This window comes from Ranitomeya variabilis, chromosome 2 (assembly GCF_051348905.1).
Source record: "Ranitomeya variabilis isolate aRanVar5 chromosome 2, aRanVar5.hap1, whole genome shotgun sequence".
Taxonomy (NCBI): Eukaryota; Metazoa; Chordata; class Amphibia; order Anura; family Dendrobatidae; genus Ranitomeya; species Ranitomeya variabilis.
The window spans coordinates 636,496,362-636,503,322 of record NC_135233.1 but is presented as its reverse complement, the minus strand read 5'-3'; positions in this window follow the sequence as shown (position 1 = coordinate 636,503,322).

Below are 6,961 nucleotides of genomic sequence, written 5' to 3'. Positions count from 1 at the left end.
AGGACCCGGATGCAGCCCCGTGGCCATTTTGGATCCGGGGACTGCAAGGAGGAGACGCTCGGTACAAGGTGAGTACATTCCCTTGTACCGATCGTCTCAGGGAAGCCCGCAGGGAGCCCCCTCCCTGCGCGATGCTTCCCTGTACCGCCGGTACACCGCGATCATGTTTGATCGCGGTGTGCCGGGGGTTAATGTGCCAGGGGCGGTCCGTGACTGCTCCTGGCACATAGTGCCGGATGTCAGCTACGATAGGCAGCTGACACTCGGCCGCGCTCCCCCACGTACTATCCCGTCACTGGGAATTAAGTCCCAGGTCACCTTGACGGGATAGTACGTCATATGGGATTAAGGGGTTAATAATAAATGTACATCAGCTGCTAAGCATAAATAAATAACTCGTTTATTAGAGACACATCATCAACATAGAGTATGTGAGGATGAGGAATACATACTGTAAAGTAAGGAGAAGACACTCCTCTGCAGATATACAGTTCCGCATCCTGGTGTCCTGAAATGTTATTCCAGGGCGCACGGACTACAACAAAATATAAAACGTGGCAATACTCATGCGACAATACTGGAAAAAATTTTGGGAATGTGTCCGCAGAGATGCATATAGCCGGTGGAAATGGCCTTTAGTGAGGCGTTGCCTCAAAAGCAGATGGACCCATATTCGTCTCCTCCTCCTCAGATCCACTATCACTGGATATGTCTGCCAAAGCGACGTGACAACACCCAGTTATATAACACACGCTCAGTTGGGGTGAAATGAAGTAGCTCTGACATCTGACATGTTTCCAACAAAGCACCAGCACACCAACAGAAGCACAGCAACAAAATGGCCAGATCGGAGGGTGCCACCTGTTGTAGAGGCAATAAATAGATTTGCTGATGATGATTTAAATTCATTTCAGGCCTCTGAACCATTAAATGTCCATTTTGGAAGGTTGCGAGAAAAAAACGCAGTACGGATGCCATACGGATTACATACGGAGGATTACATGTGCAAAATACGCTGCCACGCCTTGCCAACGGATGACATACGGAACACTGTTCAGTGAACTTTTCTGCGTATCTCGGCCTTAAAAAACGGACCATATTTTTACACGTTAGGTCTGACCCCGGCCTTAATGTCTAAGCACAGTGGATGTGATTTCATGAAATCTCCGCCCATCTAAAGACACTGCTGAACTCTGTGGTTTTGGTGCATTTTCTCTAGGCTTCTTCTGAAAAAATGCATGAAAAAAATGAGGTTGCATTTTTTAGAGCAGAATCATAGCTTTTTTGGACTATTAAAATTGCATCAAATCAGTGGGAAAATGCATAAAAGAAACACAGCAGACACGCAATAATAAGAGAAGATTGTTATTGCGTTGTGTTGTGTTGTGTTGTGAGGACACCTGCACAAAAAAAGCAGCAGAAACAACTCAGAATTTACTCTATGTGTGAACCCAGCCTTAGCATTACCGTTTTATAAAAAAAAAAAATGATTGATTTAATAGAGAAAAAAGATTAATCACGCAAGTTTTTTTACGTCATTTACTGATCCCCATAAATAATGTGATCGCTGTGTTCTGTGGGTCGTACTTTATGATGGTGGTAAAATTTGCTCTATATGACTTTTTATTTGTGAAAAAAATTGGAAATTTTATGAAAATTTTTGAAACTATTTTTTTTGCTAGGAAGTTAGAAGAATTAAAAGTTCATAAGCAATTTCTCATGTTTCAAACAAAATTCACAAAGTCATTTTTTTAGGGACCAAATCACATTTGAAGTGACTTTGGGGGCCTATATGACAGAAAATACCCAAAAGTGACACCATTCAAAACCCACCCTTCAAAGTGCTCAAAACCACATTCAAGAAGTTTATTAGCCCTTCAGGTACTTCACAAGGATTAAAGGGACTCTGTCACCTGAATTTGGAGGGAACAATTTTCAGCCATAGGGGCGGGGTTTTCGGGTATTTGATTCACCCTATCCTTACCCGCTGGCTGCATGCTGGCTGCAATATTGGATTGAAGTTCATTCTCTGTCCTCCATAGTACACGCCTGCGTAAGGCAAGATTGCCTTGTGCAGGCATGTACTACGGAGGACAGAGAATGAACTTCAATCCAATATTGCAGCCAGCATGCAGCCAGCGGGTAAGGAAAGGGTGAATCAAACACCCGAAAACCCCGCCCCTATGGCTGAAAATTGTTCCCTCCAAATTCAGGTGACAGAGTCCCTTTAACACAGTGTGGAAGGAAAACATGAACATGTAAACTTTTTTTTCACAAAAATGTTAATTTAACCCCAATTTTTTTTTATTTTCACAAGGGTAACAGGTAGAGATTAGTGATGAGCAAATAGTGAAATATTCGGGAAAATCTGCACAAGTACTTTCTAATATCCGTGTATTCGTACACATAGAATAGATAGGTATATAGATGTCAGTGAAACACACACATATACACTCACCGGCCACTTTATTAGGTACACCTGTCCAACTTCTTGTTAACACTTAATTTCTAATCAGCCAATCACATGGCGGCAACTCAGTGCATTTAGGCATGTAGACATGGTCAAGACAATCTCCTGCAGTTCAAACCGAGCATCAGTATGGGGAAGAAAGGTGATTTGAGTGCCTTTGAACGTGGCATGGTTGTTGGTGCCAGAAGGGCTGGTCTGAGTATTTCAGAAACTGCTGATCTACTGGGATTTTCACGCACAACCATCTCTAGGGTTTACAGAGAATGGTCCGAAAAAGAAAAAAAATCCAGTGAGCGGCAGTTCTGTGGGCGGAAATGCCTTGTTGGTGCCAGAGGTCAGAGGAGAATGGGCAGACTGGTTCGAGCTGATAGAAAGGCAACAGTGACTCAAATCGCCACCCGTTACAACCAAGGTAGGCCTAAGAGCATCTCTGAACGCACAGTGCGTCGAACTTTGAGGCAGATGGGCTACAGCAGCAGAAAACCACACCGGGTACCACTCCTTTCAGCTAAGAACAGGAAACTGAGGCTACAATTTGTACAAGCTCATCGAAATTGGACAGTAGAAGATTGGAAAAACGTTGCTTGGTCTGATGAGTCTCGATTTCTGCTGCGACATTCGGATGGTAGGGTCAGAATTTGGCGTAAACAACATGAAAGCATGGATCCATCCTGCCTTGTATGGAGCATCTTTGGGATGTGCAGCCGACAAATCTGCGGCAACTGTGTGATGCCATCATGTCAATATGGACCCAAATCTCTGAGGAATGCTTCCAGCACCTTGTTGAATCTATGCCACGAAGAATTGAGGCAGTTCTGAAGGCAAAAGGGGGTCCAACCCGTTACTAGCATGGTGTACCTAATAAAGTGGCCGGTGAGTGTATATTTACTGTATATATATTACATCTAAGAAAAGCTGGCAATTCAGCAGCCACGCACTGTAAAATCACAGCAGGACCTGACAGCATAGAATAAATGGAATACATACAGTATATACACATAAAATAGTTATACAGATGTCAGTGACATATACAATTAGTGCAGTGTGTGCAGCTTATTGTACATGTAATAAATTATTAAAAGATTATTTTTTCAGTAAAAAATGGCGTGGGCTCCCATGTAATTTTCTTAACTAGCAGAAGGAAAGCCAACGGCTGGGGCAGATGTTTATAGCCTGGGAAGGGTGTAATACCCATGGATCTTCCCAGGCTATTAATATAAGCTCACAGCTGTATATATAGCCTTTACTGGCTATTAAAATGGGGGATCCCCCCAAAATGTCATAGGGTCCAAATATAACTAGATAGGCATTTCCTGAAGGAAATACATGGTGCTTGAACAGCGCTGCCAGCTTTACAGCAGCACTTACTTTTCACACACAGGACCGGGGGGGCGCTTACTTTTCACACACAGGACCGGGGGGCACTTACTTTTCACACACAGGACCGGGGGGGCACTTACTTTTCACACACAGGACCGGGGGGCACTTGCTTTTCACACAAAGGACCGGGGGGCACTTACTTTTCACACACAGGACCAGGGGGCCACTTACTTTTCACACACAGGACCGGGGGGCACTTACTTTTCACACACGGGACCGGGGGGCACTTACTTTTCACACACGGGACCGGGGGGCACTTACTTTTCACACACGGGACCGGGGGGCACTTACTTTTCACACACGGGACCGGGGGAGCACTTACTTTTCACACACAGGACCGGGGGGCACTTGCTTTTCACACACAGGACCGGGGGCATTTACTTTTCACACACAGGATCGGGGGGCCACTTACTTTTCACACACAGGACCGGGGGGCTATCATGATTCTCAATGGCGAGAGAACATAGCCCAGCATATATAAGAACTAGCTCTACTAGCTCTTGGAAGATGGAATCTAAACTGACCATGAACTAAACCTGCCGCACAATTAACAGTGGCCGGGTAGCGTGCCTACGTTTTATCCCTAGACGCCCAGCGCCAGCCGGAGGACTAACTAATCCTAGCAGAGGAAAATACAGTCCTGGCTCACCTCTAGAGAAATTTCCCCAAAAGGCAGACGGAGGCCCCCACATATATTGGCGGTGATTATAGATGAAATGACAAACGTAGTATGAAAATAGGTTTAGCAAAATCGAGGTCCGCTTACTAGATAGCAGGAAGACAGAAAGGGCACTTTCATGGTCAGCTGAAAACCCTATCAAAACACCATCCAGAAATTACTTTAAGACTCTAGTATTAACTCATAACACCAGAGTGGCAATTTCAGATCACAAGAGCTTTCCAGACACAGTAACGAAACAGCAGCTGTGAACTGGAACAAAATGCAAAAACAAACAAGGACGAAAGTCCAACTTAGCTGGGAGTTGTCTAGTAGCAGGAACATGCAAAGAAAGGCTTCTGATTACATTGTTGACCGGCATGAAACTGACAGAGGAGCAAGGTTATATAGAGACTCCCACATCCTGATGGGAACAGGTGAACAGAGAGGATGATGCACACAAGTTCAATTCCACCAGTGGCCACCGGGGGAGCCCAGAATCCAATTTCACAACAGTACCCCCCCCTCAAGGAGGGGGCACCGAACCCTCACCAGAACCACCAGGGCGATCAGGATGAGCCCTATGAAAGGCACGGACAAGATCGGAGGCATGAACATCAGAGGCAGTCACCCAAGAATTATCCTCCTGACCGTATCCCTTCCATTTGACCAGATACTGGAGTTTCCGTCTGGAAACACGGGAGTCTAAGATCTTTTCCACAACGTACTCCAACTCACCCTCAACCAACACCAGAGCAGGAGGCTCAACGGAAGGCACAACCGGTACCTCATACCTGCGCAATAATGACCGATGAAAAACATTATGAATAGAAAAAGATGCAGGGAGGTCCAAACGGAAGGACACAGGGTTAAGAATCTCCAATATCTTGTACGGGCCGATGAACCGAGGCTTAAACTTGGGAGAAGAAACCCTCATAGGGACAAAACGAGAAGACAACCACACCAAGTCCCCAACACAAAGCCGAGGACCAACACAACGACGGCGGTTGGCAAAAAGCTGAGTCTTCTCCTGGGACAACTTCAAATTGTCCACTACCTGCCCCCAAATCTGATGCAACCTCTCCACCACAGCATCCACTCCAGGACAATCCGAAGATTCCACCTGACCGGAGGAAAATCGAGGATGAAACCCCGAATTACAGAAAAACGGGGACACCAAGGTGGCAGAGCTGGCCCGATTATTGAGGGCGAACTCCGCCAATGGCAAAAAAGCAACCCAATCATCCTGATCCGCAGACACAAAACACCTCAAATATGTCTCCAAGGTCTGATTAGTCCGCTCAGTCTGGCCATTAGTCTGAGGATGGAAAGCAGACGAAAAAGACAAATCTATGCCCATCCTAGCACAGAATGCCCGCCAAAATCTAGACACGAATTGGGTCCCTCTGTCAGAAACGATATTCTCCGGAATACCATGCAAACGAACAACATTTTGAAAAAACAGAGGAACCAACTCGGAAGAAGAAGGCAACTTAGGCAAGGGAACCAAATGGACCATCTTAGAGAAACGGTCACACACCACCCAGATGACAGACATCTTCTGAGAAACAGGCAGATCCGAAATAAAATCCATCGAGATGTGCGTCCAAGGCCTCTTCGGAATAGGCAAGGGCAACAACAATCCACTAGCCCGAGAACAACAAGGCTTGGCCCGAGCACAAACGTCACAAGACTGCACAAAGCCTCGCACATCTCGTGACAGGGAAGGCCACCAGAAGGACCTTGCCACCAAATCCCTGGTACCAAAGATTCCAGGATGACCTGCCAACGCAGAAGAATGAACCTCAGAGATGACTCTACTGGTCCAATCATCAGGAACAAACAGTCTACCAGGTGGGCAACGATCCGGTCTATCCGCCTGAAACTCCTGCAAGGCCCGCCGCAGGTCTGGAGAAACGGCAGACAATATCACTCCATCCTTAAGGATACCTGTGGGCTCAGAATTACCAGGGGAGTCAGGCTCAAAACTCCTAGAAAGGGCATCCGCCTTAACATTCTTAGAACCCGGTAGGTATGACACCACAAAATTAAACCGAGAGAAAAACAACGACCAGCGCGCCTGTCTAGGATTCAGGCGCCTGGCAGACTCAAGGTAAATTAAATTTTTGTGGTCAGTCAATACCACCACCTGATGTCTGGCCCCCTCAAGCCAGTGACGCCACTCCTCAAAAGCCCACTTCATGGCCAAAAGCTCCCGATTCCCAATATCATAATTCCGCTCGGCGGGCGAAAATTTACGGGAAAAAAAGGCACAAGGTCTCATCACGGGGCAGTCGGAACTTCTCTGCGACAACACCGCCCCAGCTCCGATTTCAGAAGCGTCGACCTCAACCTGAAAAGGAAGAGCAACATCAGGCTGACGCAACACAGGGGCGGAAGAAAAGCGGCGCTTAAGCTCCCGAAAGGCCTCCACAGCATCAGGGGACCAATCA